This window comes from Papaver somniferum, unplaced genomic scaffold, assembly GCF_003573695.1.
Source record: "Papaver somniferum cultivar HN1 unplaced genomic scaffold, ASM357369v1 unplaced-scaffold_128, whole genome shotgun sequence".
Lineage (NCBI taxonomy): Eukaryota > Viridiplantae > Streptophyta > Magnoliopsida > Ranunculales > Papaveraceae > Papaver > Papaver somniferum.
The window spans coordinates 8792115-8801514 of NW_020621936.1; the positions used below are offsets into that span (position 1 = coordinate 8792115).

The window sequence follows — 9400 nt, forward strand, 5'->3', positions numbered from 1 at the left end:
AACTCAAACCTGGGACTTTACAGATGCTCCCAACCTTTTTAGGAAAAGAGAATGAGAACCCCTATTTTCATGTTAGGGAATTTGAGGAAGTATGTAGTACTCTGAAAATTAAAAACCTTAGTGATGATGCACTGAAACTTAGGTTATTCCCCTTTTCCTTAAAAGATAAAGCCAAATCTTGGCTGTATAGTTTGGATTCTGAGTCAATTGAAACCTATGAACAACTTACATCTGCCTTTATACATAAGTTTTTCCCAAGGCACAAAACATCGTCTATTAGGACACAAATTTGTACTTTTGTTTTGCTCAACAAGAGGGAGAATCTTTATATAGGTATTTAGAAAGGTTCAATGACTTAATTTCTCAATGTCCTCATCATGGTTTAGAGAAGGTTAGGTTAGTTCAGATCCTCTACGAGGGTTTAGACTATTCAACAACGACCATGGTTGAGTCCTTATGCACAGGTGGGTTTGAGAATAAAACTGTTGATGAGGCGATGACATTTTTGAATGAAATCGCCAATAAGACCCAACAATGGGAAAATAATAGGGAACCCCAGAAAACAATTCTTCTAAGTAGAGGAAATGTCAATAGGGTAGAAGGATCCTATGAGTCAGATGCTAAAATAGCAGCCATAGCCAAAAGGTTAGAAGCGTTGGAATTAGGTCATTCTAGTGGTACTAGTGGTAGAATAGAGCCTTTTTGGGAAGACCATACTGTTGAAGAGCAAGCCAATGCTCTTTATAACAACACTAGATTCGATAACCGTCAGAAGTTTGACCCTTATTCAGAAACCTATAACCCTGGCTGGAGAAACCATCCCAACCTTTCTTGGTCTAAGGGCCAGAATCAAGGTCAGTCTAGTAACTCTCAAGCTCCCCCAGGTTTTGGCTATCCTAAGAATCCTTCAGCCCCGGCACAGTTTCAGAACCCTTCGGATAAGAAGATTATGAGTTTAGAAGAGTCTCTTGCTTTGTTAACTCGTAACACTATGCAGTTTCAGCAATCTGTTGCTCAAGGTATAGAAGAAAATAAGAGAATAGGTCAGGCTAACTCTCAGGCTATTTCCGAGTTGAAAACCCAGGTTAGTCATATAAATGAGTCTTTGAGGGAAAAAGGTAAGTTTCCTAGTCAAACTCAACCCAATCCTAAAGCAGAGAAATCGTACAATCATGTGAACTCTATTACAACCCTTAGGAGTGGAAAGAAAGTTGACAATAAGGTTGCCATGCCTGATAGTGAACATGCTGTAGTTCACCCTTATGAGCCAGAAAATGAGGAGACTGATAGAGTCTCCAAAGAGACCAATGAGGGTCCTGATGAGCCCGGCTTTGTTCCCAGAGCCCCGTTCCCCCAGCTGCTAGTTCCGACTAAGAGGGAGTCCAACTTTAATGATATATTGGAGGTTTTTAAGCAGGTTAATATCAACCTTCCATTATTAGATGCAATTAGGCAGATTCCCTCTTATGCCAAGTTCCTTAAGGACTTGTGTACGCGAAAGCGTAAGCTCAGTGTCCAGAAGAAAGCCTTCATAGCTAGTCATGTGAGTTCTATTATTCAGAATACCACTACTCCTAAGTATAAAGACCCAGGGTCCCCTACCATTGCTTGTACAATAGGTAAGTACCGTGTTGAGAAAGCGTTGCTTGACTTAGGAGCCAGTGTGAACTTACTGCCATACCATGTGTACCTTAAGCTAGGACTTGGTGAGATGAAACCTACACAGATGACACTTCAGTTAGCTGATAGGTCCGTTAAAATTCCTCGTGGTGTGATCGAGGATGTTCTCATAGAGGTCGACAAGTTTATATATCCGGTGGATTTTGTTATCCTAGATACCCAACCTATCCCTGACCCAGAGAACCAAATACCAGTGATTTTAGGTCGCCCGTTTTTAGCTACATCCAATGCGATCATTAACTGTCGAAATGGTATTATGAATTTGTCTTTTGGTAATATGACTATTGAGCTGAACATTTTTAATATTAGTAAGCTACCCTCTGAACTAGATGACTCGAATATAGAAGAGGTGAACATGATAGGAACATTAGTCGAGGAGTCATTACCAAACACTTTGTTAGAAGATCCATTAGAGAAATGCCTAGCTCACTTTGGGATTGATTTTGATGATGATAAGGTGATTAATGAGGTGAATGCTTTGTTAGATTCAACCCCTTTGTTAGATACTAGTAATGGATGGAAACCTAAGTTCGAACCACTACCAGTTTCTAAGTCTACCCTAGTTCCTTCTTTAGAAGAGCCTCCTAAGTTGGACCTAAAACCATTGCCAGATACCCTGAAGTATGTGTTTTTAGGCCCGTCTGAGACTTTACCTGTGATTGTTTCTTCCGACTTGGATAGAGATCAGGAAAGTAGGCTAGTAACCGTCCTTCAAAACAACAAGGAAGCTTTAGGGTGGACCATAGCAGACATTAAGGGTATAAGTCCTACTGTTTGTATGCATCAGATCTATTTAGAGGAAGACACCAAACCTTCTAGGGAGATGCAACGTCGACTAAACCCCAATATGAAAGAAGTAGTTCGAACTGAGGTTCTTAAGCTATTAGATGCAGGCATTATCTACCCTATTTCAGACAGTAAGTGGGTCAGCCCCGTTCAGGTTGTTCCCAAGAAATCTGGTATTACTGTAGTCCAGAATGATAACAATGAGTTAATCCCGACCCGAGTGACCACGGGTTGGCGTGTTTGTATTGACTATAGGAAATTGAACAAGGTCACTAGGAAGGACCACTTTCCCCTTCCCTTCATCGACCAGATGCTAGAGAGATTAGCTGGACATAGTCACTACTGCTTTTTAGATGGCTACTCTGGATATAATCAGATCGTTATTTCCCCAGAAGACCAGGAGAAAACCACTTTTACCTGTCCCTTTGGTACCTTTGCGTATAGACGCATGCCTTTCGGGCTATGTAATGCCCCTGCGACTTTTCAGCGTTGCATGATGAGCATATTTTCTGACATGGTAGAACGGTTCTTAGAGGTCTTTATGGATGATTTTTCAGTGTTTGGTTCGTCTTTCGATGAGTGCTTGCATCATTTGTCATTAGTTTTGACTAGGTGTAAGGAAAAGAATTTAGTGCTTAATTGGGAGAAATGTCACTTTATGGTTCGTTCAGGAATTGTTCTAGGGCATATTGTATCTTCAAAGGGTATAGAGGTAGATAGAGCCAAAGTTGACCTTATTAAAACTTTACCGGTCCCAAAAACCGTAAGAGATATTAGGTCATTCTTAGGGCATGCTGGTTTTTATCGTCGTTTCATTAAGGATTTTAGCTTGATGTCTAGACCTCTTTGCAATTTGCTTGCAAAAGATGTTAAGTTTGTCTTTGATGATGCTTGTTTAGAGGCTTTTGAGAAGCTTAAGTCATTACTCACTACCGCCCCCATAGTCCAGGCACCCAACTGGAACCTACCCTTTGAGATCATGTGTGATGCTTCAGATTATGCTATTGGTGTTGTGCTAGGTCAGCGAGAAAATAAGTTACTTCATGTGATTTACTATGCTAGCAAAACTCTGAATGATGCCCAGTTGAACTATACCACTACCGAGAAGGAACTATTAGCCATTGTGTTTGCCTTAGACAAGTTTAGACCCTATCTCTTAGGTTCTAAGATCATCATATATACTGATCATGCTGCTTTAAAATATCTTTTGTCTAAGAAGGATACTAAACCTAGATTGATTAGGTGGATTCTGTTGTTGCAAGAGTTTTCTCCAGACATTAGAGACAAAAAGGGTGCCGAAAATGTTGTAGCAGATCACTTGTCTAGGCTAGTTGTTAGTTCCCCAGATGATTCCCTTCCTATAAGGGATAGCTTTCCTGATGAACAATTGTTCTTTGTTACCCAATTACCTTGGTATGCGAATATAGTGAACTATCTTGTTACTGGTCGAATGCCCCAACATTGGGGTAAACAAGATCGTTCTAGATTTTTAGCTGAGGTTAAGCACTTCTTTTGGGATGATCCTTATTTGTTTAAGTATTGTCCAGACCAGATTATTAGGAGATGTATACCTGAGAGTGACCAGTCCAGTATTATTTCCTTTTGTCATGATCATGCTTGTGGGGGTCACTTTAGTGCTAAGAAAACTGCTGCTAAGATATTGCAGTGTGGATTCTATTGGCCTTCGTTGTTTAAAGACTCCCACAGTTACTGCGTTACTTGTGAACGATGCCAGAAATTAGGAACCATTTCCCGTAGGAACATGATGCCCTTGAACCCTATTTTAATTGTTGAGGTCTTTGATGTGTGGGGTATTGACTTTATGGGTCCGTTTCCTAATTCTTTTGGTAACCTATACATCCTTGTCGCCGTAGACTATGTATCTAAGTGGATTGAGGCGGTTGCGTGTAAAACCAATGACCATAGGGTTGTGATTGAGTTCTTGAAAAATAATATACTTACACGTTTTGGTACACCACGAGCTATAATTAGTGATGGAGGGTCGCACTTTTGTAATGGGCCTTTTAAGCTTCTGATGAAGAAATATGGTATTACATAAGATAGCTACCCCGTATCATCCACAGACTAGTGGTCAGGTAGAGGTTTCCAATAGGGAGATAAAACGTATATTAGAGAAAACAGTTAATCCTAATCGGAAAGACTGGTCGTCTAGGCTTACTGATGCCTTATGGGCTTACCGTACTGCGTTTAAGATCCCCATTGGAATGTCGCCTTATCGGTTGTTTATGGAAAGGCATGTCACTTACCTGTTGAGTTAGAACATAGAGCTTATTGGGCTGTTAAGCAGCTAAATTTTTCACTTGACGAGGCAGGAGCCCATAGGAAACTCCAGCTCAATGAGTTGGACGAGATTCGTATAGATGCTTACGATAGTGCGAAGGAGTATAAGAAAAAATGAAACTTGTGCATGATAGAAACATTTTACGGAAGTCATTTTCTCCAGGTCAAAAAGTTCTTCTGTATGATACCCGCTTGCATTTTTCCCTGGGAAGTTACGTTCTCGGTGGACGGGTCCTTTTATTGTTCGCACTGTTTTTCCTCATGGAGCTGTTGAGATCGAGAACCGGATGGTAGTAGTTTTCGAAGGTTAACGGTCAGAGATTGAAACCCTTTTTAGAGCCCTTTCCTACAGGTGATGTTGAGGAGGTCCCTCTGGAGGACCCTGTTTACCCTTGATTGACCATCGAGGCAGTTGTATGTTGTATATTAGTTTTTGATTTTCTTCACCCAGGTACTATCTTTCCAACTTCTCCTCGTGTTATTTTACTTTTGGTACTGCTCTTTAATTAGAAACATTGAGGACAATGTTAGATTTAAGTTTGGGGTGGGGAAGAAACTTTTTGTTAGCTTTTAGTTGCAATAAATAAACTCCAGAGCCTAGAAATTTATGCGTATTCAGGATGGCACTAACTAATCTAAGTGGATGGAAGCATCTTGGTTGTAGGAGTTGAGGAACCAATCTGATTAGATGGAAACATCGAAAGAGTCTATTCATAAAAGCACAGAGCTCAGGTGTTAGAAATAACATGATAGTTGCACCATATCTCGTTGAGTCCTTTTCATTTCTTTTTTATTTTTTCATTTTAAACTATGTTTCTCTAAGTGATTAGGTGGGGCACACGATTCAAGTTGTTACCACTGCTAGGGTGAATTAGAGTGACTGAGTTACTAAAAAAAAAAAAAAAAAGACCGGACCAGTTAGACCAGTCGGAATAAGTATTAACACTTGGATAGCAATATGCGTGTGTTCTCCCTGTTTCCGTCGCCTAAGCAAGCGTGGAATGCAGGACCCGTGGGAACTATCGTGTAATCTGCTGACAAGAAGCATGCGCTTGGATCAAAAAGATCTATTCATGCCGTTAAGTTAAAAAAAAATGGTTATTGTCCTGTTTAGTCAACTGCTGGTTCCCTTGTATTTGCCAGTTTGTTGATCTAGATTTAAGTTATTGACCACTGGTTCCCTTGTATATGCCAGTTGTGTTGATGTTAGTCAGACCGGTATCTCAGTCCATTAGGATAGGTTCATTCTGGCAGTGGCTTTCAGACAGATATGTGAAACGTCGATCATTTGGTTAACATCAAAACCATCTACATTTTTCTATTTCCATCTCCTTTTTCTATCCATATGATTAGTTTGACTCCGAATATGATGTCCATAGTGCAACTATCTGAGTAGAGCTCTGTCACTTTATATGAATTTTAGTATGCTTGAGTGTAAACTCGTGTACAACAATTGGAATTTCGCATCAGGGTACTTCCTCCTGTAGTCAGTGATTGTAAGCCAACCAAGGAGATTCTTTAGTGCCTTCCAAGGTTCGTTGTAGATAGCTAGGGTCTGGAGTAAAGGTTTTGTGGGTACACCTCTGGTAAACCCTCCGGAGACAACACTCCGCCACTAGGGCAACCTAGTGGTTTAACGGCTTGCTGCACGTGCTAAGTGCAGTCATTTTACTTTCTAGATTAGATTTTCTCGAGGACTAGCAAATAATAAGTTTGAGGGTATTTGATAGACACATTTTTGTGTCTAATTTGTCCTCAATGTCCGTATTGTTGGAAATCTATTTTTGTACTAATATTGTGTTTTTATGTATTTTTAGGAAATAAACATTTTTGGAAAGATGTGCTCGAAAAATTATGCGGGGCATCCCCGGAGGACATTTGTTATTCGGACTCTCATTTTGGTTAAGGGGCAACCCAATTAATAAGGGGCACCTCAATTGGGCATTTGCTATTTACACTCCACAGACGATTAGGGGCATTTCATCTCTTTAAATTCAAAAACTTTTTTTTGGCGGGAAATGAAGTTCTCAACTGTTAGAGTTTCAATCAACAAAATGAAGGTGTTTTAGGGAGATTCAATCGCTCAAACTTGGTAGGAAGATGTGATATGGCATGAGGAACACATTATGGGCAGTGGGTTCGATCAGAAGTGGCTGGAAAACGCGTGATGATCCTTGAGCCCAAAACAGAGCACATGCACTGTAACACGAGCAAAAATGGAGTTCTTGTGTGCATGGAAGAGTCCTACTAGCGTTGGAAGAGTGTTGAGGCGTGGAGAAGACATTTGGGAGCGTGCAGGATCAAAGTTAACGCGTGCATGGGATTAAAAATGGAAATTTTCGTTATTATTGGCAGCCGAGAATATTTGGATTAAATGGAGAATATATGCAATCAATGGTCGGATTTTTGGCTCCAATTCACTATAAATACAAGGCAAAACAGTTTGGGAAAGGCTAGGAAGTTTAGGGAGAGTCTGGAAGAGAATAGAGACGTAAAATCGAAGAACTAGGCGCTGTGAAGAAGAAGTTCCTGCTGCTGTTGGAACTGAAGAACACGAAGAACATTGGACGAGGCAGGAAAGTCATTAAAAACTGTCGCTTTATTGCGACACTTTTCCACTCCTTTCTGCGATTGAGTCATTGTACCAACAACACTATCTCTGCGTCGTTGATTCTGGACGCCTTCTGTGGGTCGCAGAATCCTGTTTTATACTATTTACTTCTCTTTGTCTTCATTGTAAAACACTTTTGAGCATCAATAAAATATTTTGAGAGGTTTTCCATCATGATGAGCGGCTAAAATACCTGGTGACTGAGGCGACGGAGGAGCTATTCACTCATGTTTGATTGGTAAATTCTTTTTATAATTTCTTAATTATTTATTTTATTTAATTCACTTGGATCAATAAAAAAAAGAGATAAAAATGGTTTTCTTAATTAGTTGTGAATCAATTTGATGTTTTATGCTTAGAATTAATTCTTTGATAAATCATGATTAAGGATTACAATTTAATATTTGGATACCTTATAGATTAATAAGTGATTTAATGGAAAAAGAGCTAGATAATAATTATGAAATATTTTTGTAACCAATCAACTTGAAGTAATAGTGAATCCGGAGCCTTAGTCCATTTTAAATCTTGACATCACTATTTGAAAATTAATTTGCTTTATTTTTATTAAATCTAAAAATTATTTCCTTCATAAATCTGAAACGAATCTTTTTACCACTATCACTACAACAACTTTTGAAAAATCATCATAGAGCTCATCCCAACTCATGTTATAAAAATCAACATCCACACTTACACCCCTTGCTTTAAGATCTGTAATCTTACTTGCATCTTCAGGAGTGATTGCCATCTCTCTAAAAGGTAATTGAAATGTGTAAGTTTCTGGACAAAATCTCTCGGTAAAGGCAGAGGTCGTCACACTATCATATTCCTAATCCATATTGAATGTAAGGCCATAAAGCAGAGGATTGCACGTAACCAACCACCTCATAAACCTCTTCAGAAAGTTTCCATTCCGCTGCCCTCTAGTGTCTCAATACTCAGACTGCACGGTTGTGATCAGGAGTCTCATAAATTCTATTCGCCCAAGATTCGGCATAACCAATCAACACATTTCCTCCATCTTCTGGAAGACCATGAGGCAAACCATCCGATCGAGGTGGAATTACGTCATCTTCATCAGGAATTGTAAACCTGTGATCCGTTGTTCTGCAACTTTCTTCTCTTTCTCGGGTTCTGCAACCTTCTTCCCCTTCTTCTCTTTCTCAGGTATTCGGTGGGGTTGTGTTTCTTGATTATCATCAAATTCTTCATCATCATCATTTATTCCTTCTTCTTGTCTTTCAACTCTTCCTTGTTCATCTTCTTCTTCTAAAATGCCTCCTCTACCTCCCGCTCCCAATTTTTTCTTACCTCCTCCTCGAGGATCGGGAGTTTTAGAAGTAGAAGGCGTTACCTCCATCTTCTTCCTATTTTTAGCTGCATTGTTCCTGACACAAGTATAAAAGTTATAAGCCTACTTCGAACAACAAAGGAATAAAAACTATTTGAAATATGGATTTGAAATCACATTAACAGGTTCGGCTAACCCGAAATAACACATATGAGCCGAACTACGTCTTGAAATTTTGATTATCATACACAAAGAGTGGTTCGGCCCATACGTACAAAAGACTTACAAGCCGATTCTATATATTCGGCACAAAACTAGTACTATCGAATAAGCTGAATCTATACTTATGAATTGAAACATATATTCGGCGCAAAATGATATCATACAAATAAGTCGATCCTATACACTTGTAAAATTTATGAAATTCTAACAATAATATTCGGCGCAAAACTAATACTATAGAATAAGCCGAATCTATACTTATGAATTGAAACATATATTCGGCGCTAAATCATATCATACACATAAGCCGATCCTATACACATGCAGAATTTATGAAATTCCAACAACACATTTTCGGCGCAAAACTAATACTATCGAATAAGCCGAATCTATAATTATGAATGAAAACATATATTCGGCGCAAAATGATATCATACAAATAAGCCGATCCTATACACAAGCAAAATTTATGAAATTCCATCAATACATATTCGGCGCAAATCTAA

At 39.2% G+C, this 9400-nt stretch overlaps 1 non-coding gene across 1 annotated transcript; it reads right to left on the reverse strand.

Moving 5' to 3' along the window:
- Positions 1-279: 279 nt before the first annotated feature.
- LOC113332148 lies at positions 280-384 on the reverse strand. The gene has a single exon (XR_003351357.1). It is a non-coding gene; the product is annotated as a small nucleolar RNA R71 (small nucleolar RNA).
- Between the last annotated feature and the right edge of the window lie 9016 nt (positions 385-9400).